At 38.7% G+C, this 19367-nt stretch overlaps 1 protein-coding gene across 11 annotated transcripts in view; it reads right to left on the bottom strand.

The window, feature by feature from the left end:
- Window positions 1–19367, bottom strand: part of HERC3 (HECT and RLD domain containing E3 ubiquitin protein ligase 3) — a 118538-nt gene that overhangs the window by 94483 nt on the left and 4688 nt on the right. For 6 of the 11 annotated variants that reach the window (XM_039845688.1, XM_039845690.1, XM_039845684.1 and 3 more), the window contains exons 1-2: window positions 3161–3272; window positions 758–819 (exon numbers count right to left, since the gene is read on the bottom strand). The gene's annotated coding sequence lies outside the window, so the exon portion shown is untranslated. Of the gene's footprint in view, window positions 1–757; window positions 820–2293; window positions 2460–3160; window positions 3290–19367 lie in introns of those variants that run through there. The other 5 variants (XM_039845687.1, XM_039845685.1, XM_039845691.1 and 2 more) reach the window with 3 other exon arrangements.

Below are 19367 nucleotides of genomic sequence, written 5' to 3'. Positions count from 1 at the left end.
TACCTAGATTATTTAATTTGTTCTTTACAATAACCTCAAGGTTTAGCAAGATTAGGTCACTTGCCCAAGAACATGTAAGTAAGTAGCTGAAATGGAAACCAAGTGGCAAAGGCAGGATTCCAACCTCATCTACCAGACTCCAAAGTCCATGTTCTTAAACATGGCACTATACTATCTCTCAAATAAAACTAAGCCAAGCCACACCCCTTCTCCAATTTTCAAAATAAATGTTTAAAGATGTTGCATTCAGTAAGTTAGCTGAATCACTGGCAATATTTATGGGAAATAAGAACCTATGTTAGCAAGAGATGTTCACTTCTTGGTTCACAGAAGCACCATGCCCCTGACAACAGCAAGTACTATTTCTAAATGTATAAAACATCTAAAGGGGGCAGAGTTACATCATCAAAGGGATCATCTTATTAAAAAGACCTTAAAAGTCCATTTAATATAACCTCTAGTCAAGAGTCTTAACATTCCTAACCTCATTTTAATGGTAGCTGAGGCTTTCCATGGTCAAGTAACTTTGGTCCTCTGAGAAGTGGTTGAAGCAGAGACGGGAAATTAGGTCTACTACCTCCTGGGCTCACCTGGTTCTCTTCACTAATGAAAGTCATTAAGGATTTGTTAAGATCCCTCTCTAGGTAGCTTTACTAACCTGAGTTCTTTACATATATTATCTTGCTGAATATCACTTCTATAAGTTAGATATTATCTTCATGTACAAAATGAGATTCAGAGAAATTAAGTAACTTACCACAGATCACACACTTGGCATTTGTACTAGAAGCCAGAATGGTTCCACCTCAACTTGCAGATCTGCATGTTAAAGAAAAATAATAATTAACTTTAGTATAAAACTCTAGAAAGTGCTTTCATGTTATTGAAAACAAAATGAGAAGTAAAATTCTGAAAATAAGAATATCTTTAAATTATGCAAGCTCGAATATTCCCCAAACATTGTATCTCAAAACAGGAGTTTTGGTTAAATACCAATAAGATAACCTCTAACCAACTATGGAGGTATCACTTCTAAACATGATCTAGAGACACAGATAGCACCTTAAAAACTTCCTGGCATCTGTAATATACATAAAAATAAAATTATTTTTAAACCTCGCATCTAGGTTTAAAAAATTCTAAAAAATAACTCAATTTTATCTATTTTCTCTTATGTTTTCTATGTACCACACATAATACAGCTTATTTTGCTACCACTGCTTTGAAGTCTTTCTGGTATATCTTTCCTTCCTCCTTATCACCACATCCTCTTTCATGCAAAACAAGGTGAGACAGAGAGGCAACTTAAGTCTCTCAAAAGAAAAAGTCCTGCATGATTTAAAGATATTTTTATAATAACTTTATTTCTACTTTATGTAGAAAAACCTATTCGCTTTGGAGAATATTACTTTTATTTCTGAACTGAAGCAAAACTATCTTATATCTCCAGTAAGGGTACGACTTGCTGTATTAAAAAATGTTTTTAATTATTATGCAAATCTTAAGAAATTTAAATCTGTTACTCAGAATGAAATGCTATAACCAATGGCTCCAACCACATCATTTGAAACATTTTAGATTTTTTTAAAAATAAAAACCCAACTTCATACTGAACAAATAAAACTGCATGCTCATCGATTGTTTCCTTCCCCCACACCCCCCAGGCCAAAAGAAGAGTTTCTCCAAAGAGGTTTCAAACCTTCCTCCTTGATTCCTGAACATTTTCTCTAGAAGTTTCTCAACTTCAATGTGGTGTAAATGATATGTAATTCATCTATTTTGCTTTAAAAGGGTTTTAAATATATTACTCCCCTTTTCTGATTTATAATGTCATTCCCCTTCTCCCAAGGTAAAGGAAAATACAAAAGGATAGAGCATCACAGTAATCCGCCTACTGAAACAAAATAACCCTCTCTAAAGTCACTGCATTTAAAAAGGCTGTTAATTCTCATTTTATTTCACTTTTCTTTCTCTTCAGTCCGGAGTTAAAAATCAGCTCACTTTATGTTATCAAGTCATCAAATGAAAGGTTCTAGAAATGGCTTTCTATTTATGGAAAGAGCCAGAAAACACACAAAAAATGGAAGAGAGCTCTGGTATCGTCTTTCCTAAAGCATTCCGTGTGTAACGAATACAAGCAAACTCCCGGAAGGCTTCGCCCTGAATTTAAGGTACTTCCTAATGGGGCTGATTTAAAAGGTAAAGTAACATAAAATCAGAAAACAGCCAGAAACTGCGAGATACCAAAAGCAAAGTTCAAATACATATTCCTCGGAGCCCACGGTGCATATACCTAGAATCAAGGCATAGTTGCTTTAGATGCTGTCTCTATAGCACTCCCCAGATCATCTGTTTCAGGTTACACATGCTCTGCTGTCAGTTGTCCTGGTTTGCCCATTCCACATTTACGAATGACTCAAAGTGCCACCTGCAAAGTCCCTGCTCCTGCCACCCCCGCGCCGGTCCGCGTACTTACGTGCCTGCATGCGCGCACGCACACACACTCGCACACACACGTGTCCACACACACCCTTTCCCCGGCTCCACCCAAGAGGCGGACTCCGGTGAGGTGAGCCGGGGGCGGCCTCCGCGAGAGGGGTGGTGCCGGGCGCCGCTGCCCCATCAGCGTTGTCATTGCGGACGCCGAGTCCCGCGTCCCCAGCGCAAACTCCTCGTGGCTGCCGGGGTTCCCCAAACGCTGAGGCCTCGCCGGCTCCCATTTCGCGGGGAAGCGTCCGTGCCCCTCACCGCCAGGGTGTCTCCGGAGCCCCGGAATTTAAATAGGGGCAGGCGAGGAGGAAGGGGAGGATCTTTTTTGACTTTAAGCGTCGCAATTCCTACTGGACTGCGGGCAGCCGAGTCGGGGTGGGGGGCGCTCCCATTTTTAAAGGGGCTTCCGGCCTTTCCAGGCGCGGGGGCTCTTGAGCAGAGGTTAAGCCCCGAGAACTCCAAGGAGGCGCACGCAAGGCCGAGGGGCGCCCCGCAGACACTGCGTGCGCCGCGCCCCGACCTGCCGGCGCGCCCGGCCCCAGCTCGTCGTTGGAAGCGCCCTGCAGCCGCAGCGGCCCCGCCGAGAGCCGCGCGCTGAGAGCGGTGGCCCGCAGAACGCGGCGGCCGCGCGGTCCCCTCCTCCCTGGAACCCCGGCCCCTGCCCACTCACCTTGGCAGCCGCCGAACCACCGCTCGGGATTCCGACTGTGACAGCCTCTCTGGTCCAGCTCTGGGTTTCTCCGTTTTCGGCGTCACAATAATAAGGAAGTTTCCCCGCGAGCCTGCGGGCGGCGGAATGCGCCGGTAAATGACTTCCCGCCCGGCCAATGGGCGCCCTTCTGGGGCAGGCCGGCACCAATGGCGGCCGCGGCGGAGCTGGGGGCGGGGCGGCGGGGTCTGCGGGAGGGCGGAGGGGAGAGGCCCAGGCCAGGGAGGGAGGCGGGGGCAGCCCGAGGTGACAGGACCTGCGGGCGGGGCGATGGGACAGCGGCGCGGGCGCTTGTCGGCCAAGATCTGACTGCTAGACACAGAGCGTTGGCACCAGAATAAGATTGCTTTTCAGTTGTGGAGAAGCCAGCGGGGCTGGTCAACGGTTGGTTTTCGGGTTCTGGGCTCTAGGTCTTATATATGCAGAGGTGACCAAAAGCCTTGGGCATAGGAGAGAAAAAACTAGAGGGTAAGAGTTGGGAGTGAGTTGTTACGTGTTTTATTCCACGGTGGAAGAGTCTTCTGTTTCACTCGTCTTGGAAGGACTGAAAGAAGCGCGAGGCGAAAACTGGACTGCGAGGTGGGAGAAGTAGGAAGGAGGTCGCATGCAGCCACAGGCGCTGCCATGGCCCTCCCGGAGAGTTGGGGGTCTAAGAGGAGAGCGGCGCTGCAGAAGCAAGGACTTAGGATTACAGGGTTGTGGCTAGGGGGGGATGAAAAGAAGTCACTGAGCAGATCTTAAATCTTATCACCCGAAAGACACTATGTGGTGTAAAACCTACTAATAGATAAAGAAGTTTGTCCTCTGGGCACTGAATCTCAGAGCTTCCTCCTCCTCCCCAAGGTCACAGTGCTAATGCTTTCAGAGTTCCCCACCTGGTCCTTTTCCAATCCTCAGAAAATGTTTTGAAGAAAACATTTTCACAAAGGTGACTTCTTGTATCTGCTGTCCCTCTTCTACCCTTCAATTTGAAACACAGAAGCAGAACACTGGGCAAGTACTACTTTAACAGAAAGGAATGACTTTCCTAGTGGAAGAATTTCTGTAACCTGACATTTGAACCGGGATCCTTTGAGGCCAGATTCTTCCCAAGGACATTTAAATCAGGTCAGGCCTGCAATTTCCTGCTCTGAGAATGGAACAGACTGGCCAAACAGAAAAAAGTTTTGAGGAGTGGTATATACTGGAGATGGGGCACTGTTAGCTGTCATATGAACTCTCAGTGACATAAGAAAAGTTGTCAAATGCTCCTGAGATAAGAGAGGTAAGAAAGCAAAATCTCAGTTACCTGGAAGCTTAGACCATCTAAGAAAATAATTACAACCTTTTCAGTTTCAATCATGCTGGATGCCTTTAGAAATACTGGAGACAATATTATAACACAATTCTTTTATACTCCAGAGGGGTGGCAGTTTCACAAAATCCAGGTCTCTCACAAAGACATGTGAATCTTGAGAAGATTCATTTGATGTAAACCCCCCAGAAGGAATTTCTCTACTGAGATCGACTCCTCATGGTCTATTGAGAGCCAAAATTTTATGAATAAGAGTCTGGCGGCTATTTGTTGATAGGGACTTCTCACATGTTCTGTATAGCAGGAAGAGCCTCAAACTGAACTCGGCTTCCCCAGCACTCTGCTCTGCTTGTTTACCAGGTCACCTGAATCAACCACTGCAGGAAAACCCTGGTTTCATCTTTCTATCAACAGACTGAGACATGCATCCTCCCATCAGAACTACACAAATTATATCCTTGTGTGCATCTATACCAATCAGAACTGCACAATTTGGAAACTTCATTTGCATAAAATTGGGATTTGGGTGGTCACTTTCTCTATAAAAGATGGTCTTCCCTTTGTCTCAATGGAACATAATTTAAGTTGCTACCTAAATCTGTGTCTCCCAGGCTGCAGCACCTTTTGCTCAAATAATTGCTTTTTAGTCTTTTATTACAGTCTAAAATTAAATTGATTTAGAGATGGTATCACCAAAAAGAACTGAGAGAATAGCCCAAAAGGAGTCATGATAGGAAGGGGGTTACTAAGGAGACAAATGGATTCTATTTTTGTGTGTCAAATATGAGGTTTGTTATCAGTCTGCATTGAGTAAATATATCTGGTCTATGGCTCAAGTGTTTTTCATATAAATTTTCATCTTGAGGAAAAGGGTAGTTATCAAAGACGCAAGCCTGGAGGTGGATTTGCAGTCTAAACTACAAATAAAGTACTATAAGCTTCTTTACCAATTAAACCGCCAGAACCCTGGGAACTTATTCATATATAATCAGTAAAGATTCTCGCAGTCCTTCATTTTATTTTCTTAATTGAGTCAACATAAACTGGCAATTTCCTCAGCAACAGGTCCTGCTCTACTTACTAAAATGGCACCAACAAATCATGATAGCAGATATTTAAAGTGGTTTGAGAAAGCCAAGATTTCATTTTTCTTTACACTTCTATAGCTCTTTCTTGCATTCATTTCTTTCTGACTTACTATATGTTCCCTTACAAATATACCATGTATCGACCATCTACTATAATGTCAGGCCCTGTGGATACTTTGATGAGCAAGACAGCACAGTCTCTTGAAGGCGGAGGGAAACAATCAGATAATCATACCAAGGACTATATAGTTGCTAACCATAAATTTTATGAGAGAAAAACATTTATGTTAAAAATAAAAGATTTAGCCCCCCCAAAAAATAAATAAAATTGAGCTCTAGTTAATGCTGTACATGCTAAATTATTCATGAGGAAGGGTACTGATGTTTGCAACTTATTTTGAAATGTATATTTTATTTTAATTAGTTTCAAGTATACAGTACATTGGTTAGACATCTATATAGTTCATAAAAATGATTCCTCAAATTGCTCCCTCCCTCCCTTAGCCCTCTACCTAGCCAATGTATTAATGCTAACTGCATTCTCTATGCTGTGCTCCCCATCCCCATGACCATTCATCGGCTACTAATTTGTACTTTTTTAACCCTTCACCCCATTCTCCCAGCCCCCCAAACCCCGCTCTGTCTGTCACCAAATTATCTACTATATTTGTGAGTCTGTTTTTGATTAGTTTGTTCTTTTTATTCCTTAGATCCCGCATATAAGTAAAATCATATAGTGTTTATCTTTCTGTCCGACTTATATACCTTCTAGGTCCATCAAAGCAATATCTTTTTCCATCCCCTTCCTTTTCATATGTAGGGGTCTTGTTTTCTTATCTTTTAGCCACTCTATCTTTTGGTTGGAGCACTTAATTCTTTTCCATTTAAGGTACTTATTGATAGGAACGTAGTCGTTACCATTCTTTATTCCTGTTTTTGATACATGGTTTTTCTTCTTAAAGTCCCTCCAACATTTCCTGTAATACTGGCTTGGTGGTGATAAATTCCTTTAGCTTATTTTTGTCTGGAAAGCTCTTTATCTGTCCTTCAATTCTAAATGATAGCTTTGCTTGTTGTATATCCTAGGTCTTCATCCTGTCGAATATTTTTTGCCAAGCCCTTTTGTCCTGCATAGTTTCTTTTGAGAAATCAGCTGCCAGTCTTATGGGCGTTCCCATATAAGTAACTATCTGTTGTTCCCTTGCTGCTTTTAATATTCTTTCTTTGTATTTAACCTTTGGAATTTTAATTATGACATTCCTTGGTGTGGGCCTCTTTAGAGCACTGATTTTTGGAATTCGCTGAACTTCCTGGGGTTTTATGTCCATTTCCTCCACCAGGTTAGGGAAGTCTTCCATCATTATTTCTTCAAACAGCTGTTTAACATCTTGATTTTCTTCAGTTACACTGATCAGACGGATATTTGCACCCTTAATAGTGTCTCATATTCTTCTTAAATTATTTTTATAGTCTTGGCATCTTATCTCTTGCTGTTCTGCTTGCGTGACCTTGGCTTTCCCATCCTCTAGATAAAGCATTTGATCCTCTTCTTTATTCACTTTGTTTATTCCTTTGTTTATTCCATTTAATATACTTCTCATCTCAGATAATGTGTTCTCCATTTCAGACGTTCCCTTTTATAATTTCTATTTCCATTTTTATGTTTTTTATCTCTTTTATAGAGTTCTCTACACTTCACAAAAGTTTATTGAGCATCTATATAACCTATGTTTTGAACTCTGCATCTGTTAGATTACTTGACTCCATTATATCTGGATCTCTGTTCTCTTCTCTCATATGGTTTCTGCTTCTTTGTCTTCCCATTTTGGCTGTCTCTCCATGTCTGTTTCTATATACTAAGCAAAATTCCTAAGTCTCCTGGTCTTATTAGTGTGGATTTGTGAAGTAGGTGTCCAGTGGCACAGTCCTGAGAGGGGTTCAGCTGCAGGCCAAATTTAGCCCAAGCCTCTGCCTCTCCGGGGCCACCTGTTAAGATTCAGCAAGCAATCCACAGATGCTGTGCTTATAGTTGCCTCAAAAGACCACACCAGAAAACGAGGCCAGCTGCCTCCAGTGTGAGTCTCAGCAAGGAGCACCTGACTTGCTGAAGATATACCTGGATGTGTCTTGGGTGGGGCCATGAGTTGGGAGAGGCGGGGTTTCAGGGAATCCTCTGGGCGGAGGGACCTCTGTTATCCAGTTTGATGACATCAGGGCTATGGCAGCGATGTGTCAGGAGCACTGAAAGCGGGGAGGGCTCAACAGTGAACAATGGATACCACCAGCACTTCTGTACCAATGAGTCTCTCCTTGGCCCTCACTCCGACAATGTCTCCCTGGTGCCCACTGCACGCAACCAAATCAGTACTGGTGCTCAGAGCGAGCAGCTCCATCACCGTGAAAATCTGCTTACAGACGCGGCCCCTTTAAGAGGTTTCTGCTGCTGCCATAGCCTGTCTCACTCAGCCGCTTGAGACCCAGCAGCCCCGTGTCCTCACCCAATCCTATGTCCTCCCGTTGTAGGGTGATTTCTTGGATATCTCCTTAGTTGTATGGTTTGTTCATCCCAGGCAATTTTTCCTCGCTGCTGCTCCTTGTTTCCATCACAACTTTGATTTGGTCGCCAGAGGGATGAACAGAGTCTCTATCATCTACTCCATTTTTTTTCTCCTCTCGAAAAAAACATTTTTCACTGTTTTTGATTGTTTAATACAGTTTATCCAATGTAAATTATCAAAACATTGAAAACTATAACACACAGCATTAATTTATTAATGTGAAAAATATCTTGGAAGAAAATTATGTTAAATCAATATTGCCATCAATCAAGTAATTATTGATTTATTGAATGCCTCCTATATGTAGTGTTGCTGGACAAGAAGCATCATTCCTGACTACAAAGCACTTATAGCCATTATGACTATTCCTTTGTTCTTCTTGAAACTTCATAGTGTAAGCTTTCATTTTTTTTTCTTTCAAGCCATTTGGATGAAGCGCAAGCACCTTACCTTAAATATCATTTATGTTCAAATTAATTAATGTTAATAAGATTGGATGATTGAGCATTTCCTAAGAAAGCCTTTAGGGTGAGCATTAATTTGTTCCTGAAGAATGCATGCAATAAAGCCTGTGGGAATTGACATTTTCCATAAAGCTTTTTTTTTTTTTCCTAGTTAATGCTATACATGCTAAAATATTTAGGAGGAAGGGTCTTAAAACTTACACTCTTGTAAATGGCCTCTAATCTATCACTATGACTACACCGACAAAATAAGTACTTAGGAAATGCAGCAAAGAGCATGTCTGTGATTGTGTAGCTGCACAGTGTGCTCATATTTTAATTGCCAAAAATCAGACAGCTGTTTTATCCTGCCAGATGCAAAACCCCCAAATTCTTCAGAAGTTTACTTGTGTCAAATCAAAATAGAATCATCACAATGAAAAAACCCCTTCTTTGATATTTGACATAATCTTTGTCAAATGAAATTTCAAGAATGTTATTATATCATAGAAAAGCTAAAGTGAGCCTACGGAATTTTTAAAGGGCATAGATATAACAATATTAACTTTATAGGTTGCCCATAAATTCTGGAAACACAGGCAAATATGCATAATAAATGATTTGTTGTTTTAACACTAATATGTTTGATGACATTACATGATACGTTAAATGTGTTATTTCTTGTAGCAATGCATAGTTCATGTTGCAACGAGTGAGGTGCATGAATAGGACATTTTCCCTAATTCTAGCAGAAACTTCTGCAATGTGTTACCTTGGTTGATTTCTCCCTCTGGTTTTATTAAATCTGTACCTTGTCAACGTAAAGAACATCCAAACTTGTAAAGAATTTTTATAAGAGCTTATTTGAATCAATCAGAGGATACGCCTGGAAGCAAGATTTCAACAGACTGAGAAAAATGTTTTAGAGAATAAGTTTGCAGTTTCTTTTATGCATTTGAGATTAAGGAGGGAAGATAAGGAAAATTACGAGAAGTGAGAGAAAGCAAGGAGGATTACCTCCTGCACGTTTCAGAAGGAGGTGTTCGAAAGGATGGGTCAAGGTATTAGAAGGAGGGATCTAAAAGGGAGTATTTTAAAGGCGTGTTAACCTAGATGCACGGAAACAGTGGACAGGATTCGACTCACTTCAGGCAAAAATAAGCCTTTTAGTAAAGAAGATACATGTATGCCTAGGGCATGACTCCCAACATGACCTGCCCAGTTAGGAACTTATGATCAGATCATCCTGTGAGGTTACTTTGCAAAGAACCCCCTTTTTTCATCCACAACCTTTAGCACACTCCAGAAGAAGTAATCCAGGGTTTCATCTATGAAGCTGATATATAGCAACTTACTTAATCTAAATCTGTAAAAAAATAAAATAGTATTGTTTGTGTTTCTAAACTTTATGGCTACCCTTTCTATAAAAGGGGATTAATAACTGATGTTTAACTTTCTTTTGGACTTTGGCATTTTGTTTTCATCCCACTTGTAGGGAAAAGCCCAGTAAAATCAGCCATTATATATACTTTTAAGTTATTAACCAACAAATTTTTCTTATAGATACTTAATATCTTACAGATACCATAGCTGATTCTGTTTCCCTCTTTCCATTGGCTTTTGTAAACCTAGAGCAAAATGTATGTCCCATCTCTACAGAATCTTATTGCACACATTTTGAGAAGTAACCTTATAGCAAGGTTCATTTTAATTTTCCTTTTCATTTTTCCATTATACTCATTAGCTACTTTAAAAAGCTTGTTTTCTCTTCACAAATATAATAAATATTCACTATATAAAATGTGTAAAATAAATACAAGAAGAAAGAAGAAAATAAAAATGATCTGTCCTTTCACCACTCATTTTTAGTTCTTAATATTTTGGCATTTCCCCATGCATGTATATGCATCTCTGAAAGTGGCTCATTTTATACATAACATTTTATACTATGCTTTCTGAATTTAATAGTATATTGAACATCTTCAATAGAACTTCATACTATTCTACAACATCATTCTAAACAATTGTACATATTTACAAAATGGATATACAATTTAAGCAATTTGTCCACTGCTGCATGTTTAAATGTTTTCAATTCTTTGCCATTATAAACAACAGTGCAACTTAGCTACACAGTTAAACATCTGCCCTCTCCCTTAATTATTTTCTTAAGATAAATTCCTAAAAGTGGAATTACTAAATTAGGCAGAATATAGACTCTTACGGTTTGGTGCTGTACTGCCAATTTTCCCTAACAAAAGAGGGCGCCAGCAAAACACACACACGTCAAAGTGGACTCTGTCCAACGTCCTTTCCAGTAATGGGGTTGTTTTGTTGGCTTTCATTTTACCTTTTTTAGTGTATTAATTTTGTAAGCCACATTAAATCTCGAATAGAACATGTGGGATATCAACAAATAAAAATAAAACCAAAAATATGTAGTAAAATAAAAAGCCATGTGACACACATCTATAAATTAGCTTAGGTAAAATGTTTCTAAACATTCATATCGAAAATTATCTAAATGCATAAAAATGTATGACTGGAGTTGTTGGTTCTTTGCTGAAATTCTGTTTGATGTCATGTATTTCCCTCTATGCTCCCACGCACCCGCCAAAAATAAAAGGTTTCAGAAAGAAAGTTCTGTACAAACTCAAACTGTTATTAGTCATTTTCATCTTTAGCACACATGCACGAGCCAATAAAAATAAGTTGATAGTTCACCAACTTTCATAGCAAAATAAAAAGCAAAGTGTCAAAATTTGGGTCATCCAGCAATAGAATGGTAGCCAGAGAAGGCATTTTATTGTCCATTTCTCAAAAAGAAATCTTAGTGTCATGATTTATAACATGCTTCGTGATCCAATCACCTTTGCCATCAATAACCTTCTTATGTGTACCACTGTGTCTCAGGCTTTATAGAAGAAAATAACCTTACTAACCAAACCATCAGATAGGCATGTACTATGAGTTCTTTTGTAGCCTTTAGGGGTAGATTTGTACTATTCCATCCAAGTTCTTGCTGAGTTCCTTTTTTGATTAACTGGAAAAAAAAATCCAAGGAAGGTTTATTGCTGTCAGCTTAGAACCAGTTAAAATGACTTGCCCAGTACCTGGAATGAAACATGCACCTGGGGTCTCATTAGCATTATGTTGTGATGAATTATACTGATGTTTCTGAGAGTAAATGGCTTGGAAGATATAATAGATTAAATAGTTTCCCCCTAAAATTCATGTCTACCTGGAACTTCAGAATGTGAACTTATTTGAAAGAGAGTCTTTACAGATGTAATTAGTTTCATTAAGATGAGGTCATACTGGATAAGGAGGGCTCTAAATCCAACAACTGGTGTCCTTATAAAAAGGCTGTGTGAATACAAAAGGGAAGCACCATGTGAAGATGAAGACAGAAATTGGAGTGATGTGTCTAAAAGCCAAGGAATGCCAAGCAACCAACAAAAGCAAAGCAGAAGTATAAAGAATATATTCTCCCTCAGAGCCTTAAGGAACCAAATTGCCAATACCTTGATTTCAGACTTCGGCCTCCAGAACCATGAGATAATACATTTCTGTTTTAAGTCACACAGTTTGTGGTACAGAGATAATCATGTTGCTACAAAAACATCTACAGTAGGCCTTTAATGTAATCCAGCCATGGCACGTGTCACCAGGTTGATTGCCAGGACTTTTTGATCTGTCCAGAATTCCCTTCCTCTGAAAGCTCCATGTGTGTTCTTCTCAAAGTGTCAACTCAATCAAAAAGAATGACATTTCCAACTGACAAAGTCTATCAGTCAAGGTATATGGGGAGCTGTAATACCTGGCTAGATCTTTCCAAAAAACTTTGACATCCCTTTGCAAGCAAATGTAGGTTAGCCAAATCTGTTTTATAAAGTGCCTCTCTCCATCTGGTAATTTGTGATAGCATCAGTCAAATAATGGCTCCACATTAGTTTTACTCAGAAAGCATATACATTATATAAGACTGAATTTATATAAGCTTTAACCTTGATGAAATTCTAGTCATTTTAAAGACAAATCATTACGTATATTTTCCTTAATATATTATAGCAGAGCAGGTACCCTTTATGATTTGACCATACTAGAAGCTGAAAAATATTTAAATTTATTTTACTTTCTTATGAATTAATATTTATCCCATAAAGCAAGACTCCAAATGTTAAAGTGAAACTTCATGTCTATGGAGAGGACCCAGGAAAATCGATCATACCCATAGGAAACTCTATCAAGTACAAACTTAGTCCATTCTTTTATATTATTAAAAGGAAATCTGTACAGAGATGGTTTAGGGAAAAGATTCTGTCCCCAGGGCAGCTTCTGAAGCATTCAGTGGATTTGACTATGCTGAATCTAAGCTATATTGAGAAGTATCTCTTCAATATATAGGACTAACATCAAATTTAACTACAGAAACATTTTACTTAGAGATGGACCAAGCAACTCTTGATGATTTATTTAACTGAAAAGAAATAGTTGCTACTAACTAGAAGCTTCCTAAGCTATCTAGGTCTCGTTAATTCTTTGAAAAGAGATTGCCGATGATAGTTATTTACTGAGTTTTTAATATTCGCTTTGTGGAGATATTAGTATTTACACTATTTAGAAAACTCCTTTAAAAAACATAGATGAAATATTCTCTAAAACACCAAAACAGAGTCTTTCAAAGAACACAGTTGTCAGCAAATAAAATAGCTCTCACCAGAGTGAGCTGCAACCTGGTTCTGGAAACACAAGACACCCTGAAATGGGTCTAGTAAGAGAAGAGAGAAGCAGGAATTAGTAGCACTGAGCTACAACAACGAAAAAAATGACTGTGGAGAGTCCAGTGTGTTGCCCTTCTGCTTCCTCTTGCCCTTTGCCCTTTCTCTTCCACCCTCTGGTACCCCATGCTATTAGGGCATGATTCTTAACTTTCTATTTTGGTTTTCTATCCTTTTGAGAATCTGACAAAAGTTACACATTGTCTCCACATAATTCTGAATACCATTCTTAGCAACTAGGGATGGAGCTCTACACACTCCTTCCTCTTCATTATGCCTAAACTGCTTACCAAATCTAAGAATCTAATAATAGCTCATTCATCATAAAATGCAATAAGGCTTAATACTTCGCCATTCTCTCCTTGAAGGGAATTTTACTTGAAGTACCTTCTTCTCTAGCTGATTTAACTGATCTAAATGATAAAAGCATCATTGTGCAATGTTAGATCTGCTATGAGTCCCTTCCTGAATCCCCCAAATATAACTCCCATACAAGGTAAGCTTGATTTTAGATGCCTTCCCCAAAATATATAAAATTGAACTCATCTTTCGCCCAGAAATTAATTACCCTTCCATTGCCTTTATACTCTACATTCAGGATCTTGACATTATTGTGATTCTCAATTCTCCCTCATTCAGTCAATCATCAAATACCATCATTTTTCCTTAATAATGTCTTTTATATCTATCTCTTTCTCTATGTATTAATTTCCTATTGCTGCTGTAACAAATTACCACAAACTTAGTGCTGTAAAACAACACTAATTTATCTCTTACACTTCTAGAAGCCAGAAGTCCTAAATGAGGTTAATGGGGATAAACTTAAGGTGTCAACAAAGGCTAATTCCTTCTGGAAGCTCCAGGGGAGAATCTGTTCCTTACCTCTTCCAGTTTCTAGAAGCTACCCACATTCCTTAGCTTATGGCTCCATAACGTCAACCTCTACTTCTTTAGTCCCATTACTTTCTCCTAATTTTGACCTTCCTGCCTTCCTCTTATAAAGACCTTTGTGATTACATTGGGCATATCTGGATAATCCAGGACAGTCTCCCCATCTCAAGACCTTAATTGCATCTGCAAAGTCCCTTTTACAATGTAAGAGAACATATTCACAAGTTCTGAGGATCAGGCCACAGACATCTTTGGGGGACTGTTATTCAGCCTTCTACACTCTACATCAGCGGTCCCCAACCATTTTGGCACTAGGGACAGGTGTCCCTATGAGAATCTAATGCCTGATGATCTGAGGTGGAGCTGAGGCAGTGATCCTAACACTGCAGAGTGACTGCAAATACAAATGAAGCTTCACTCCTTTGCCCACCACTCACCTCCTGCTGTGCGGCCCAGTTCCTAACAGGCCACGGGAGTTGGGGACCTCTGCCCTGCATCACCTCTTCCTCAACCCTAGTTTTGGTGTTTATCTGTACCCCTCAACTACAGTTGACACTTAAACAATGTGGAGGTAAAGGGTATCGACCCCATGCAGTCAAAAATCTACATATATCTTTTGACTCCTCCCTAATAGTCTACTGTTAACCGGAAGTCTTACCAATAACATAGTCAATTAACACATATTTGTATGTTATCTGTATTATATACTCTATTCTTACAACAAAGTAAGCTAGACAAAAGAAAATGTCATTTAAAAAATCATAACAAAAATATATTTACAGTACTGTATTTATTTATTGAAAAAAATCCATGTATAAGTGGATCCATGCAGTTCAAATCCATTTTGTTCAAGGGTCAGCTGTACTTCAACATTTCCCTAGCTAGCTTTCCTGACCCCAGCCTTTCTCCCAATCCTTGTGGCCATTCTAGATATGACAATATTCATCAAAACTTAGTTTTTCATCCTGTTCCCCACACACATTCCAAGACCCTGACCCTAGCTTACTTCAGCCCAGCATTGGTCACTTTGTCAAACCAATCTCTACACTGTCACCCTATTCACAGAAACCAATGATATTCCTGTATTTGTTCGGATCTCGCTTCCTCTCACCTCCAAAATTCCCCCATTATCCTAAAGTCTGACATAAGTCCCAACTCCTCCATAAAGTCATCTCAACAGTTGCAATGCACAATTTGAATTCCTGTGGCATTTTTTGTTGAGATGATGCCCCTAGCATTTATTACATGCTGTTTGAGTATGTCTCTACTACTTTCCTACTATATGACTTTGAGAAGTCATCTTCCCTTCCCATGCCTCGTTTCTTTGTCTATAAAAGTGATAAAACTCAAACTCTAATCATAGGATTTCTATGAGGGTTCAAAGTAATAATGCTCTTAAGATGTTCAGCATGTAGCTCTCAGTTAGTGTTACCTCTTCCTTTTTATTCATCTTCTTTAGTAAATGACCTATATCATTGGCTATATGAAAAATTCTTTCAGGGAAGGGAATATCTCATATATTACGCCATGTACACTGGAAGCCCAATAAATGCATCTTTTATCACTATTATTGATGACAAAAATTACGATAATATAAAAGGACATTCTAATATTGTCTTTATTTTTATTTTTTGAATTTTTCTAAGAATTTATTTTAGCCAAACTGATGACATATACCAGGGAGCAAGGTCTCAAATATTCCCTAATATTTTGTTTTTAGAACACCAATCTGGTCCCTGTAACTTTCTATTTCTCATTCTGGTTATACAAGTAAACACTTTCTCTTCTATTGAACTGTTTACCTTTCCATCAAACTGTTTACATTTCTATTAAACTATTTAGAGAAGATTTATGCTTGATTCACTGTGGAAACACCTAAGAACAATGGTTGGCAAATAGCTGGACTTCATCAAATATTGGCACAAGGAATTAATCTTCTAATGTTCAAGAATCTGCCTGTCTCATTGCCTTCTTCATTCCTAATTTATCATCTAAAAAATGAAGAGGTGTATTTGATCATCTTTAAAGTCCTTTGAAGCTCTAAAATTCCCTAATTCTATAATTCTGTGAAAGGATGAGAAATTAATTTGACAAAGAAATAACCCTTTCTTACTTTTGTATTGTTTCCTAAAACACTGCTTTCACTTTAATATCATAATTTTATGGTGCTGATTTATGATAGGATAAGTCTGTTTATAGAGACAGAAAAGTCTTTTCCAGTAATTGCTAGATATTATTAAGTCAGCAGCTATTACTTGAGTAGCTATTATTTAATACCAAACTACCTTTGGTATTATAATCCTATTTTACATATGCATAAGCATAAAATATTTTGTTCTAGCACAAAATTTTTAAAATCGAAATTACATGTAGAATCCATATAAATGTTCATTTGATTGAAGATAAATAATGAATATACTTTTAAGAATAAATGTATTAATTGAAAACGGGAGGTTGTAATTAATATGGTCTTAGACCAGAAATATCTAAATCTTATTCTAGGTAATTAACCTCTTCCCTTAAGGTCCACAAGGAAAACACACACACTGAGGAAGAAGAAGAAAAACTTGTTAAAAAGAACAAAAACTGTTACTAGATAAGGCTTTAATGAATGCCAGACCTCAATGCAGAACTTTAGGGAACTATTCTGGGACTTAGAAAAAAGTATCTTTCCATAAACTTCATTAGCCTAAAGCAAGGGTCCCCAACCCCCGATCTGTCCATGGCCTATTCGGAATGGGCCTGCACAGCAGAAGGTGAGCAAAGCTTCATCTGTACTTGCAGCCGCTGCCCAGCACTAGCATCACCGCCTCAGCTCCACCTCAGATCATCAGGCATTAGATTCTCACAGGAGCACCGGTCTCTGGTGCCAAAAAGATTGGGAGAACACTGGCCTAAAGGACCTAGAGTCAAAATAGGGCTTATTTCCTCTACTGATGCCCCATAGCTCAAATCCAAGTCACATCTTGCTCTTCTAATGCCCACTACAATCTTGTTTATACTTCTACCACAAGACTCTGAGAAAGCATGGCCCAATCAATCCTTTAACATTACCAATCCATAGCAGCTCCTCCTTCTTGGAGTAGAAAAGAAATCTCATGGCCAAAAATTGGGGGTGGGGGGTGGGAGGGAGATAAATTCCTCCCTTACACCATATAGCAAAATAGAGTCCAGATAAGTTTAAGAAATAATAAAAATTTTAGGAAAAAAAATAAATGATTACTTACAAATTTTGTGCAGAAGGATTCTCTGAGCATGGTACCATGAAACAAAAATTGAAAAGACTGATGAGCTTTTCTACTTGAAACTTAAAGCAAAAAATTAAACAAACAAAAAAAAGTTAAAGGCAACATCTAGGAAACATGTAAAAATCTGGGAATGGATTTATACTATGTATGACAAAGTCTTTTTCAATAAATAAGAAAAAATATTCCAAAAAATAGCAGAAGTCTTGATTAGGTCACACACACACACACACACACACACACACATTAATGGACTATCTATCCAATATTTTCAAAGACTAGCTCTCTGAAGAGAAAACATTTAAGCTTAAATCTTAAGGATATGAGGACATGTCAGGCAGGGGAGGGGCATCCCTGGCAGTGGAAGCAGCATGTGTGAAAGTTCTGAGGTTGAGGAAAGCTCATCATTGTCAAGGTACTGAAAAGAACTGCCAGATTGACAGTGTGACTGGAGCAGAGTGGGCAGAGAGGGGAGAGGCAGGAGTTAAGTTTGGAGAAAAAGGCAGGGATATATCATAGTGGTTTTGATTTTATTATAAGTGCAATTAGAAGCCACTAGATGGTTTTAAATAGGCCACTGGTTCCTGGATAGATGGCAGGGGTGAAAGGGGAGCAATAGTACAATTAGAAAGGCCAGTCAGGAGGTTATTGAAGCTGTAACATTAATTCAGGCTGGAAATAATAGTGACCTGGGTTCAGATAATGGCAGTAGAGATGAAGGGAAGTAGATGCAATCAAGATCAATTTTAGAGGCAGAAGAGAAGGGAGCTGGGGAAGGGGGCTTTGAGAAAACCAAAGAAAAGTCCTAGATTTATAGCTTGAGCAGCTGTTTAGATGGTGATGCTCTTTACTAAGATGAGATTGAGAGAACAGATTTTAAAATGTAAATCAAGAGCTTCCTCTAAAAGCAGATCACCGAGGGCTCCCTATGTTTAAACTTTGCCTACCAGTATATACCCAGCACTTAGACACTGACTGATACAATAGGCAGTGTTTGCCGAATGAATACTAATTGAACTGGGATTGATGACAACCCTCTAATATTCTGATGATTTACCTCTTATAAAAGGGTATTCGGTAAATTTAAATGATATATTAAACAGATGTGGGATATAGTTAAAAGATTCACATTTCAAAACTATGAATGAGGTAACAGTGATAATGTCTTCTACATATATGAGCCTTAGATAAAGCAAAGAACTTTTTTACAGGATGTCTGATATAAAGGATGTCTGATGCTGCAAATTGGCACTTCACAGAGGAAAAAGCTGTAAGAACTTCACTATAGGTGAAAGTTATTTATTATTGCTTGAAGCTCTTCAATTCTATTGTTTTAAAGATTTGACCAAAGGCACTGTAGCCTGGCACCACTGGCTTTTAGTGGACAGGGGAGCAAACAAGAGAGTAAATGACATCATCTTCGTGTGAGCTGTTGATGCTTGTCAGATTTGACAGGCTAAGGAGGAGCCCTTGAATGACTCTGAGACCAAATAAGTATTCAGTTTTTAAACTCTGAGGACAACATGGTTTTTAGCATAAGCACATTGACATGCTATTTACATGTCTCAATTCTATTAGAATATGGATTATTCATGGTGTGAAAAGGAGAAATCTTATACAGGATACAAAAGTGTATCTTTGTCTGTGTTCCACCAAAAAGTATCTAGACTTCAATACTTTACTTAGGTAATTGGTATCTAGTGTCCTTACTATTTCAATAAAGGCTTTTCAAAATTTGGCATTAGCTATCATTGAAAATCAGATTTGATCAGGGAGACTTCAAACTCAGTTAAATTTACCCAGAGCTGATGTTTTATATCTTGTCTAAGCAAGATCTAAAACAAAAATAAATAAACAAAAAACTCTCT

This window comes from Pteropus medius, unplaced genomic scaffold (assembly GCF_902729225.1).
Source record: "Pteropus medius unplaced genomic scaffold, Ma_sr-lr_union100, whole genome shotgun sequence".
In the NCBI taxonomy this organism is placed as follows: domain Eukaryota; kingdom Metazoa; phylum Chordata; class Mammalia; order Chiroptera; family Pteropodidae; genus Pteropus; species Pteropus medius.
This window is presented reverse-complemented; position numbering and strand designations above follow the sequence as displayed.